Below are 13237 nucleotides of genomic sequence, written 5' to 3'. Positions count from 1 at the left end.
CCCGGGTGAGGGCCGGGTGGAGCCTTTTGTTTGTGTGTGTGTCTGTTCCGCCGCTGGCTCCCTAAAAAAAAAAAAAAAAAAAAAGCGGAGCAAGCGGTACCCACATTTCAAAGAGAGAGCAATTTCATCTGTTCCTGGGTCCCAAGAGGGCCAGTCTGGCGGGTGTGACCCTTTTTAGCATTACACCCCTCAGCTCCCCCTTGGTCGCCAGCAGGCAGCTTGGTGCGTTCGAGGACCCGGTCATCCGCTTAAAAACAGATCTCTACCTTCCGCACCGCAGGCCATCCTATGGGTTGCGTGTAAGGGTGGAGTATCAGTACAGTGTCCTTCCCTTCGAGTGCTCCAGAGCCCGTTGGGTCTTCAGGTCAACTGGAAGAGAGTAATCTCGCCCACGGGCTGAGTATCTCTTTTTCAGTTTTGGAGATGGACTCGGTCTAACACGTCTCTCCAATGAGAATGTGTTCAGCTGGTGTTTGAAGTGAGAAAAGGTCCCACTGAAAGAACTTTCAGAGCCTCCTGGGGTATATGGTAGTTGCAGCCATTGGCTTCCTCCATATGTGACCGCTTCAGCGCTAGCTTCATGATCGAGTCCCGAGGTGACCGTTGCAGAGCAGCTCACCCTGTGTGACTATAGTTCATCCCGGTCTGCTGCCAAACCCTCTTCAACAGAGGGGCCATGTACAAAGGGCGTGTTTTAACGGGGGCCGGGGCGAACCTCGACTACACGGGCATTCGTGCCTCGAGTTGTTAGACATTGCGACCGTTGCGCAAGCTTCCCTTGCATGTCACAACTCACCCGTCACCTCCTCCTTGGAGTCAGAAGCTTCTGAGGACGCTTTGTTCCACTCTTCCCGCTCTACTCAATCGTGCCGCCATCGAGCCTCACGACAGTTATAGCCAGGGCAAGTGGAGACTCCATCCCCTGGGTCCAGCTGGGTCATGACCATTCCGGGGCCGCTCAGTTGCCCCTCCGGTTTCGTCTTCCTGCCAGTGTTTGTACAAACCGAGCGGACTACCCTTGGACAAACACTGGCTCTCAGCTGCCCCAGGGGCCCGCAGAAATGCTTTTAACCCCAGTGAGCCTTCTAAAAGCGACTGCAACTCATGGTCGCCTTACGCCTGCTCAAGTCAGTGAATTCATCACACTTCATGTTGAGCAGAAATGCTCCTGAATCTCAGTGAAGTTCATCGCACTCAGGTGTTGAGCAGCAATCCTCCTGTAGCTCAGTGAGTTCATCACACTCAGGTGTTGAGCAGAAATGCTCCTGTAGCTCAGTGAATTCATCACATGCAGTGCTGAGCAGAAATGCTCCTGGTGCTCAGTGAAGTTCTTCGCACTCAAGTGTTGAGCAGAAATGCTCCTGAAGCTCAGTGAGTTTATCACACTCAGGTGTTGAGCAGGAATGCTCCTGAAGCTCAGTGAACTTATCACACTCAAGTGCTGAGCAGAAAATGCTCCTGAAGCCCAGTGATCTTCACATGTTGTGTTGAGCAATGCTCCTGTCTTTTTGCGCCCGTCGCTTGCACCTATGTGCCAAGTCAGGAGAGGAACAGGTCTTCATAGTTGCCCCTTATTGGCCCAACTAGACCTGGTTCCCATCGACAGCCTTCCTGACTTCCCCTGAAAACTCTTTCAGGGACGGGGCACGATGGCACCCGCGTTCTTCCCCCGGAGATTCCGGGCGGTCTTACATCTGAACACGGAGGTTCAGGTGGCTATCACAGGGACATGTGATAGTTACCATCCCTTCTGCGAGCACCCCCTAGAAATGGGTAGCGTGCTTACGCCTTTAGAAGTGGAACCTAGTCGTTGAGTGCGTCTTCTCGCCAGAGGAGATCCTGAAAGCTTTCGATCACTTCAGTGCTCTCATTCCTGCAAAATGGGTTGGAGTAGGCTGTTTTCCTTCACCCTCAACATGATGTTGCCTCGGTGTTTAAACGACGCTCATCGTGTTGCAGAAGTGTGCAGAAGCACGTTCTGATCGTCAGGTTCCTGAGGAGCAAGGTCTTGTAAATCCTTGCGTCCCTCTTTATCCTCTTGGGCCTTGTCCCTGGTGCGATGCACTGCAGAGACCGCCCCTGAGCCACTGCAGGCAGTGAGTTAAAAATTCTGTTATATCAGTTCTCCTGCTCGCGTGGTCTCTACTAGAGGGTAGGGACTTGCTCGCTTTCGGTCAACGTATTGTGCCTGGAGTCTGGGCCGGCTAACTCTCACAAGCTGAGACCCCGGCTCGGATTGTGCCCAAGGTTCCTACCTCTCCCGTAAAAGGAGCAGGTGGTGAGCCTGCAAGCGCTGCCCTGGAGGAGGCAGATCCAGCCCTGGCATCTCTGTCCGTTCGCTTGGACGTGTACAGAATTCAAGCCATAGACCTCAGACCAGCTCTACAAATATCTGTTGGAACTCAGCAGAGAGGGAAGGCTGTTTCCATGCAAAGTTGCACTTAGTGCTTGCCTTCATTTCGGTAAAAATCCGAGATGCAACATGTCCACTTAGGTGTTGAGCTCCTCTATGATGAGTGTAAAGTGCTCCGCCTGGGCGTTGACGATATGCTTTGCTAAACAGATTCTAGAGTTGGGGACTGGACGACACCTAGTTGAACCGCTGCTTCCCATGGGCTCCCTTCTCATGAAGCCAGTTACACCGTGAGCCCGGTTCAAGTGTCGGCTTGCTGCGCCATTCCCCTCCTATGGACTGGATACGTGCGCCTTTCTACTCCAGTTGAGTTCCCTTTAAATTGAACCCTGTTGAGTTCCTCCACACCCCTCCGACGTCGGACGTGCGGGACGTCTGGTGTTAGGCCTATCCCTCGTAAGCAGTGTGGAACCTGCGTTAGGCTGGGTCCATATGTTGCGGTCCCTACGGCAACTCCATATGTGTATTCTTCCACGATACGGCTCCCTGCGGTGAGCCCGTGTCTTGCCTCGGCAGAGTCTCTCTGCCGTCACTGTCCGGTGTGTCTCCCCCCGTCTTAGGCTGGAGCCACCCCAGTGACATTCCATATGTTAGACTGCCCGGTTTCCGCCCAGTTCATATGTGTATTCTCCACGTTACCTCCCTCTGGGTTGGATGTGGCTTCCGCAGCGTCCCTTCCTTCCAATGTACGGGGAACGCTTTCCCAGTGGTCCTGTAGGAACAGCAGTGACTTCCCTGGCCTAAGCCCTGTCCTTCCCCGCCTTAAATTTGCGGGGGCATCTGGTATAGGCATTGGAAGTGGCAGCGTTAGTGGCGTTTTCAAAGGTTATCCCCATTCAGTCGACCGTCGACTACGTCTGACGTTATCGACTGAAAGGGAACGTCCTGGTTGCGTATGCAACCCACTGTTCCCTGAAGGAGGGAACGGAGGACGTAGTCCCCTTGCCACTACCGCTGGACCACCGCTGACCCCGGGTTACTCTCAGCTCCTCAGCGAAAAGCAACTAGTGCGTGCATCCACTTCCGTATTTATACCCGCGCCGCGGGGGCGGAGTGTGTGATGCGAATCACGCACGCAAATTACATTGGCTCGTTCAATAGTACTCGAAGAGCATAGGCTCTCTAGCGAGATCCCCATTCAGTCGACCGTCGACTAAGTCCTCCGTTCCCTCCTTCAGGGAACGGTGGGTTGCATACGCAACCAGGACGTTCTGTATGACAACCTTTTTTTTTTTATTGAAATGCAAAATGTATCTCCAATTATAGAATCACCCGCGTGCAGCGATCGAGTGGCTCCAAATTATGAAACATTATTGTTACATTATACATCTATGTTTGAGCAGATATGTACAAACACAGTATTTAACAGTAAACACAGGTCTAAACATTAAAATATTCACCATATTAGAATAAACACTCATACTAGCATACTTTTATATCATTTCATAACATTTTAGGCTGGCACCAGTTTAGTAGCTACAATGTAAAGTTTATGCAACAATAAAACACTTACTTTTATGTCTCTTACCTTAAAAATTGTTCTCATAATCGAAACGTGTTCTTCTGAGGTAAATTCAAGGTAAATCCACAGCACAAACAGCCTTCCAAACTGATGAAAAGCAGAGAAATACTGGAGTCGCTGATTCTTTGTTTCGAGCTGATGAGGGCGTTAACAGCTCTGCGTTCCTTCACGTGGATCATTTGAATGAGAACAGCTCGTGGGCGTGTGGTCACATTAAAGTTAATGAGCTCGGGCTGGAGAAACTGTAGATGTCGTTGCTTTCAAACGAATTTCTTAAACCGAGAATATTTAGTTTTGACATGATGTACTTCATTTAAAAAAGTAGACTTCAAACTTTGTAAATACATTACTTTCATGTGTGGGTGGCAAGCATTGGCTGAGTTACAGATAATTTTCTGTCGCGTTTCAGAATGAACTTCACATTGAGAGAGAAGACAGAACGTGCATCATGTTTTTTTTTTCTTTATTTTACGAAAAACACAACTTTTTGTTTTTATTATTAGTGTACACAAATAAAAGAAGACATTTAACAGTTTTTAATGATGTATAACACTTGCCTGTATGACAAAAATCGACGGATTCATTTGAGTTTCTTTTGCACTGATAAGAAAAAAAGCGAGCCGACCCCAGGGGGTTAAAATGGCCGACTCCCTGATCAGTGCCCAGACTTCTGAACTAGGGAGCTGAATGAGATGCACCCATTGGGGGTGCACCCATTGCACCCCCAATGCATGGACTCCGTCCCCCAGCCCATGACCTGGAAACTGATTGAATTCAGCCATCTTGAAGGACATCTCAATTTTCTAATTGCACCGCGTGGAGGCGAGGAACGAGGAGTGAGGAAGCTTCCTGAGGAGATATGAGTAAGGATACACAGGTGTAGGGTTTGTTTCTATGGGTACCAATGTGGTCATTGATTAGATTCTTGTTCAGTTCCTTGTAATCCCTGAGTATTTTTAGCTCTCAGTTCTTTGTCTTGCATTATACCACTGTTACATGTTCCTAAGAGTTCTACTGTGTGGATTATATTTATTGTTTTGTGTTTATTAAAAATAAGTATTGCAATAGATCCCCCTACATTTCTCATGTAACCATAAATTTAGAAATTGCCCAATCATGTCTATATACCAGTGGCATGTAGTGCTGTTCTGAAATATATACAATAGATATATTACTATTTTGTAATTTTACATTAACCAAAAAAAAAAAAAAGAATAAATCTCATAAAGTCAGTGTTTTTAAGCATTTTCACATTTATTTCAAAATAATAACTAAGGGCAGTAACACTTTAAACAATACATTGAATTTGTGAACTGATATTCAGCTGTTATTTTGAATAGTCAACTTATTTTCAGATCATTAGTCATTAAGCTCAGTAAACAGTCACAGACACGAAGATATACCTTTAATTTCACCAAGCTGATTGGTCTCTAATTCTCATACTCATTCTCAATTACCCCACACCAAACACACTGCACGCTTTATGGGGTCTGTTTTTAGAGAGCCCTTAAAGAGGCTCCTGCTATAAGTTCACCCGCTGTTGGACAGTGTTACTTAAGAAAAACGTGTTATTTATACACTTTTTTTACTGTCATATTTTGTCATATTTGTGTTGTTTTATTTTTTAAATATGGATTATTTTTATTATTTTTTTGAGGAGGCACTGCCTCCCTTGCCTCCACGAAAGAAACGACCAGATAGCAGCAAATGAGGAAAGTGGCAAGTATTTTTATTCAAATAACAGCAACACTGATTTTACTGTAAATATCAAAGAAAATAAATAAGAAAAATAAATATATTTAAACAGCGAGGAGTCAGCATTTAATATTCCCCTACATCCTTGAAGGTTGGATGGTTGAATTAGAATGTCTTTGTTCAGTCCAATCAATGATCTTTATTTTTATTTGTAAAATATTCTGAATACTAAACATTTTTCTTGACTGTATATGAATGATGAAAAAAGGAAATGCTTTGCAGTAGAATTTAACTTTGGAATAGGATTGTGCAGTATTCAAATTGTTTATTTATTTTGTATAAACTTCTACTCATTTGAAATGTAGATGAAGACCACTACAGCCGAGTAGACGGGATTGAATATTACCATGGCCGACCAGAAGACCACCACACCAGAGCAGATGGGACTGAAGATCCCGACGGCGGAGCAAAAAATCACCATGCCAGATCAGGTGGAACTGGCGGCCACCATGGCTGGGTAGGCGGAACTGTATCAAGAGCACAGAGAGGTCTCTCTGGCCGTGTTGAAACAGGCCAAGAGTTTAGTAATGGCCTCCAGGCAGGGAGTAATAGGACAACCTCTTTGGTCATGACAGGACAGGCAGGAAGTTCCTGAGTGACATCTGTCATCACAACAGGACAGGCAGGGAGCTTGAAGGCAAATTCAAGGCAGACGCTGAAGCATATAGTTCAAAACCCTCCTTGGCCACAGCAGGACATAGAGAAAGTTCAGGAATTGGAGCCGCTGCCTCAGACAAAACTGAAACAGGTGCAGTCACCTATAAAGAAAATGGAGAAGTGTGCAAGGCCTAAACACACAACACTCCCTGCCTGGCGTGTTATGGATTCGGAGGCCATTACTAAACTTTTGGGCCTGCCTCAGAAAGCGCACTTATCGTTAGAAGGGTCTCAGAGACCACCGGACTTGGGACTATCTGGCCCTTTCCCCGTGATCCATCTATCATACAGTTCTGTTTTGGCAGCGCTGTTTTATGTGACATGCATGCCGCGTCACCATGGAAATGGCCTGAGTGACGCCTTCTAAAATAACGGTCGCCTTAAAAAACTCACTCTGAGGGGTCCATACCATATTACCATATTATTGGTAATAATTACCATATAAAGGTAATTATTGGTAATAATTATTGGTAATTATTACCAGATGAAAGGCAAGCATTTTTAAATGAGTCTGAGCAGAAACACTGTTGCCGATCATGTATGTGAGCTTGCCACCAATTTACAACAACAGCTGGTGGAAAAGGGAAAAGATTTCATCGCAAACTCACTTGCTGTAGATGAGAGCAACAACACTTCTGATACTACCCAGCTGTCAATTTTCATTCGTGGAGTGGACTCAAGTCTGTGCGTAACAGAGGAACTTTTGGGATTAAGATCAATGCATGACACAACTACGGGAAAATATATCTTTGAAGAGGTATCCAGGTGCGTTAATGAAATGGGGCTGCCTTGGGATAAACTTGTGAGACTGACGACAAATGAAGCACCCGCTATGTGCGGTCAAAAGAGTGGATTAGTGTGCAGGATCTTGGAGAAGATACAGGAGGAAAATGGCGCAGGTGAGCTGACAGCTTATCACTGCATCATACACCAGGAATCGTTGTGTGGTAAAGCCTTTAAAATGGAAAATGTAAAGAGCACCATAACACGAGCAGTTAACTTCATAAGAGCCAAAGGTTTAAATCACTGCCAGTTCAAGTCTTTTCTGGAGGAGTTGGGTTGGTGTATGGAGTATGGTGACTTACCCATCACACAGCGGTGTGTTGGCTAAGCTAAGGAAAAGTACTGAAAATTTGTTTCGAGTTGCATGAGGAGATCTGTCAGTTCATGGAAAGCAAAGGGAAAAAACACAACAGAGCTCCGGGAAATCCCTCGTAAGCAGTGTGGAACCTGCGTTAGGCTGGGTCCATATGTTGCGGTCCCTACGGCAACTCCATATGTGTATTCTTCCACGATACGGCTCCCTGCGGTGAGCCCGTGTCTTGCCTCGGCAGAGTCTCTCTGCCGTCACTGTCCGGTGTGTCTCCCCCCGTCTTAGGCTGGAGCCACCCCAGTGACATTCTATATGTTAGACTGCCCGGTTTCCGCCCAGTTCATATGTGTATTCTCCACGTTACCTCCCTCTGGGTTGGATGTGGCTTCCGCAGCGTCCCTTCCTTCCAATGTACGGGGAACGCTTTCCCAGTGGTCCTGTAGGAACAGCAGTGACTTCCCTGGCCTAAGCCCTGTCCTTCCCCGCCTTAAATTTGCGGGGGCATCTGGTATAGGCATTGGAAGTGGCAGCGTTAGTGGCGTTTTCAAAGGTTATCCCCATTCAGTCGACCGTCGACTACGTCTGACGTTATCGACTGAAAGGGAACGTCCTGGTTGCGTATGCAACCCACTGTTCCCTGAAGGAGGGAACGGAGGACGTAGTCCCCTTGCCACTACCGCTGGACCACCGCTGACCCCGGGTTACTCTCAGCTCCTCAGCGAAAAGCAACTAGTGCGTGCATCCACTTCCGTATTTATACCCGCGCCGCGGGGGCGGAGTGTGTGATGCGAATCACGCACGCAAATTACATTGGCTCGTTCAATAGTACTCGAAGAGCATAGGCTCTCTAGCGAGATCCCCATTCAGTCGACCGTCGACTAAGTCCTCCGTTCCCTCCTTCAGGGAACGGTGGGTTGCATACGCAACCAGGACGTTCTGTATGACAACCTTTTTTTTTTTATTGAAATGCAAAATGTATCTCCAATTATAGAATCACCCGCGTGCAGCGATCGAGTGGCTCCAAATTATGAAACATTATTGTTACATTATACATCTATGTTTGAGCAGATATGTACAAACACAGTATTTAACAGTAAACATAGGTCTAAACATTAAAATATTCACCATATTAGAATAAACACTCATACTAGCATACTTTTATATCATTTCATAACATTTTAGGCTGGCACCAGTTTAGTAGCTACAATGTAAAGTTTATGCAACAATAAAACACTTACTTTTATGTCTCTTACCTTAAAAATTGTTCTCATAATCGAAACGTGTTCTTCTGAGGTAAATTCAAGGTAAATCCACAGCACAAACAGCCTTCCAAACTGATGAAAAGCAGAGAAATACTGGAGTCGCTGATTCTTTGTTTCGAGCTGATGAGGGCGTTAACAGCTCTGCGTTCCTTCACGTGGATCATTTGAATGAGAACAGCTCGTGGGCGTGTGGTCACATTAAAGTTAATGAGCTCGGGCTGGAGAAACTGTAGATTTCGTTGCTTTCAAACGAATTTCTTAAACCGAGAATATTTAGTTTTGACATGATGTACTTCATTTAAAAAAGTAGACTTCAAACTTTGTAAATACATTACTTTCATGTGTGGGTGGCAAGCATTGGCTGAGTTACAGATAATTTTCTGTCGCGTTTCAGAATGAACTTCACATTGAGAGAGAAGACAGAACGTGCATCATGTTTTTTTTTTCTTTATTTTACGAAAAACACAACTTTTTGTTTTTATTATTAGTGTACACAAATAAAAGAAGACATTTAACAGTTTTTAATGATGTATAACACTTGCCTGTATGACAAAAATCGACGGATTCATTTGAGTTTTTTTTGCACTGATAAGAAAAAAGCGAGCCGACCCCAGGGGGTTAAAATGGCCGACTCCCTGATCAGTGCCCAGACTTCTGAACTAGGGAGCTGAATGAGATGCACCCATTGGGGGTGCACCCATTGCACCCCCAATGCATGGACTCCGTCCCCCAGCCCATGACCTGGAAACTGATTGAATTCAGCCATCTTGAAGGACATCTCAATTTTCTAATTGCACCGCGTGGAGGCGAGGAACGAGGAGTGAGGAAGCTTCCTGAGGAGATATGAGTAAGGATACACAGGTGTAGGGTTTGTTTCTATGGGTACCAATGTGGTCATTGATTAGATTCTTGTTCAGTTCCTTGTAATCCCTGAGTATTTTTAGCTCTCAGTTCTTTGTCTTGCATTATACCACTGTTACATGTTCCTAAGAGTTCTACTGTGTGGATTATATTTATTGTTTTGTGTTTATTAAAAATAAGTATTGCAATAGATCCCCCTACATTTCTCATGTAACCATAAATTTAGAAATTGCCCAATCATGTCTATATACCAGTGGCATGTAGTGCTGTTCTGAAATATATACAATAGATATATTACTATTTTGTAATTTTACATTAACCAAAAAAAAAAAAAGAATAAATCTCATAAAGTCAGTGTTTTTAAGCATTTTCACATTTATTTCAAAATAATAACTAAGGGCAGTAACACTTTAAACAATACATTGAATTTGTGAACTGATATTCAGCTGTTATTTTGAATAGTCAACTTATTTTCAGATCATTAGTCATTAAGCTCAGTAAACAGTCACAGACACGAAGATATACCTTTAATTTCACCAAGCTGATTGGTCTCTAATTCTCATACTCATTCTCAATTACCCCACACCAAACACACTGCACGCTTTATGGGGTCTGTTTTTAGAGAGCCCTTAAAGAGGCTCCTGCTATAAGTTCACCCGCTGTTGGACAGTGTTACTTAAGAAAAACGTGTTATTTATACACTTTTTTTACTGTCATATTTTGTCATATTTGTGTTGTTTTATTTTTTAAATATGGATTATTTTTATTATTTTTTTGAGGAGGCACTGCCTCCCTTGCCTCCACGAAAGAAACGACCAGATAGCAGCAAATGAGGAAAGTGGCAAGTATTTTTATTCAAATAACAGCAACACTGATTTTACTGTAAATATCAAAGAAAATAAATAAGAAAAATAAATATATTTAAACAGCGAGGAGTCAGCATTTAATATTCCCCTACATCCTTGAAGGTTGGATGGTTGAATTAGAATGTCTTTGTTCAGTCCAATCAATGATCTTTATTTTTATTTGTAAAATATTCTGAATACTAAACATTTTTCTTGACTGTATATGAATGATGAAAAAAGGAAATGCTTTGCAGTAGAATTTAACTTTGGAATAGGATTGTGCAGTATTCAAATTGTTTATTTATTTTGTATAAACTTCTACTCATTTGAAATGTAGATGAAGACCACTACAGCCGAGTAGACGGGATTGAATATTACCATGGCCGACCAGAAGACCACCACACCAGAGCAGATGGGACTGAAGATCCCGACGGCGGAGCAAAAAATCACCATGCCAGATCAGGTGGAACTGGCGGCCACCATGGCTGGGTAGGCGGAACTGTATCAAGAGCACAGAGAGGTCTCTCTGGCCGTGTTGAAACAGGCCAAGAGTTTAGTAATGGCCTCCAGGCAGGGAGTAATAGGACAACCTCTTTGGTCATGACAGGACAGGCAGGAAGTTCCTGAGTGACATCTGTCATCACAACAGGACAGGCAGGGAGCTTGAAGGCAAATTCAAGGCAGACGCTGAAGCATATAGTTCAAAACCCTCCTTGGCCACAGCAGGACATAGAGAAAGTTCAGGAATTGGAGCCGCTGCCTCAGACAAAACTGAAACAGGTGCAGTCACCTATAAAGAAAATGGAGAAGTGTGCAAGGCCTAAACACACAACACTCCCTGCCTGGCGTGTTATGGATTCGGAGGCCATTACTAAACTTTTGGGCCTGCCTCAGAAAGCGCACTTATCGTTAGAAGGGTCTCAGAGACCACCGGACTTGGGACTATCTGGCCCTTTCCCCGTGATCCATCTATCATACAGTTCTGTTTTGGCAGCGCTGTTTTATGTGACATGCATGCCGCGTCACCATGGAAATGGCCTGAGTGACGCCTTCTAAAATAACGGTCGCCTTAAAAAACTCACTCTGAGGGGTCCATACCATATTACCATATTATTGGTAATAATTACCATATAAAGGTAATTATTGGTAATAATTATTGGTAATTATTACCAGATGAAAGGCAAGCATTTTTAAATGAGTCTGAGCAGAAACACTGTTGCCGATCATGTATGTGAGCTTGCCACCAATTTACAACAACAGCTGGTGGAAAAGGGAAAAGATTTCATCGCAAACTCACTTGCTGTAGATGAGAGCAACAACACTTCTGATACTGCCCAGCTGTCAATTTTCATTCGTGGAGTGGACTCAAGTCTGTGCGTAACAGAGGAACTTTTGGGATTAAGATCAATGCATGACACAACTACGGGAAAATATATCTTTGAAGAGGTATCCAGGTGCGTTAATGAAATGGGGCTGCCTTGGGATAAACTTGTGAGACTGACGACAAATGAAGCACCCGCTATGTGCGGTCAAAAGAGTGGATTAGTGTGCAGGATCTTGGAGAAGATACAGGAGGAAAATGGCGCAGGTGAGCTGACAGCTTATCACTGCATCATACACCAGGAATCGTTGTGTGGTAAAGCCTTTAAAATGGAAAATGTAAAGAGCACCATAACACGAGCAGTTAACTTCATAAGAGCCAAAGGTTTAAATCACTGCCAGTTCAAGTCTTTTCTGGAGGAGTTGGGTTGGTGTATGGAGTATGGTGGCTTACCCATCACACAGCGGTGTGTTGGCTAAGCTAAGGAAAAGTACTGAAAATTTGTTTCGAGTTGCATGAGGAGATCTGTCAGTTCATGGAAAGCAAAGGGAAAAAACACAACAGAGCTCCGGGAAAAAAAGTTGCTGTGTGAAGTGGCGTTTCTGTATGACATCACGAGCCATCTCAATACGTTCAACCTCCAGCTTCAGGGGCAGGGCTGTGTGGTCACAGACATGTACTGTACGCTGCAGTGAGTGCTTTTAAAATCAAGCTGCGCCTGTGGGAGATGCATATGCTGCAAGAAAACTTGAGCTATTTTCTGTGCTGCCAAACTATGAGAGAGCAGGTCTCTACCGCCGTGTTCCCAACTTAACAGTTTGCTGAAAAACTCAACATACTTGGTGCTGACTTCACACAGCGATTTGCCAACTTTGAAGTCCAAAAATGCAGGTTTGCACTGCTCAGTAATCCATTTGCAGTTGACGTGGAAAGCCCACCTACCAACCTCCAAATGGAGCTGATCGAACTCCAATGTAGTGACACACTCAAGAAAAAGTATGAATCTTTGGGCGCTGCACAATTTCCACTTTTCATCCCCGACACAATGCCCCAGCTGCGTAGCCAAGCTACTCAAATGCTCTCTATGTTTGGAAGCACATACCTGTGTTTTACAACTTTTCTCTTTGATGAAGATGGACAAAAAATCAGACAGGAGTCATCTTACTGATGAACACCTTCACTCAATCCTGAGGATTTCCTCAGCTCAGAGCCTGACCACAAACATTGATGAACTTTGAGAATCTGGCTTTGACTAGTGTGCATCACAGAGCAGCAAACTGAGCTTAAATGTGTTTCCCTTTTGCACTTTTTTTCTTGCTACAACATGGGATGTTTGATTTTTCATTGAAGGAAATAATTTTTATCTGTTGTTGGCCTGTGGAAAAATGTGAAAAATGGAAAAATTACTCCGGAAAAGCTGCAGATAGAGGGATAAGAAACGTCTACGGTTACGTATGTAACCCTCGTTCCCTGAGTAGGGAACGGAGACGTTACGTCGGATGACGACG

At 44.5% G+C, this 13237-nt stretch overlaps 1 pseudogene; it reads left to right on the top strand.

The window, feature by feature from the left end:
• Positions 1-11602: 11602 nt before the first annotated feature.
• LOC143754044 (general transcription factor II-I repeat domain-containing protein 2 pseudogene) lies at positions 11603-12967 on the top strand (annotated as a pseudogene).
• Positions 12968-13237: the final 270 nt, after the last annotated feature.

The sequence above is a fragment of the Siphateles boraxobius genome, unplaced genomic scaffold (genome assembly GCF_051911475.1).
Source record: "Siphateles boraxobius isolate OS27281-9 unplaced genomic scaffold, OSU_SipBor_1 29, whole genome shotgun sequence".
In the NCBI taxonomy this organism is placed as follows: domain Eukaryota; kingdom Metazoa; phylum Chordata; class Actinopteri; order Cypriniformes; family Leuciscidae; genus Siphateles; species Siphateles boraxobius.
This window is presented reverse-complemented; position numbering and strand designations above follow the sequence as displayed.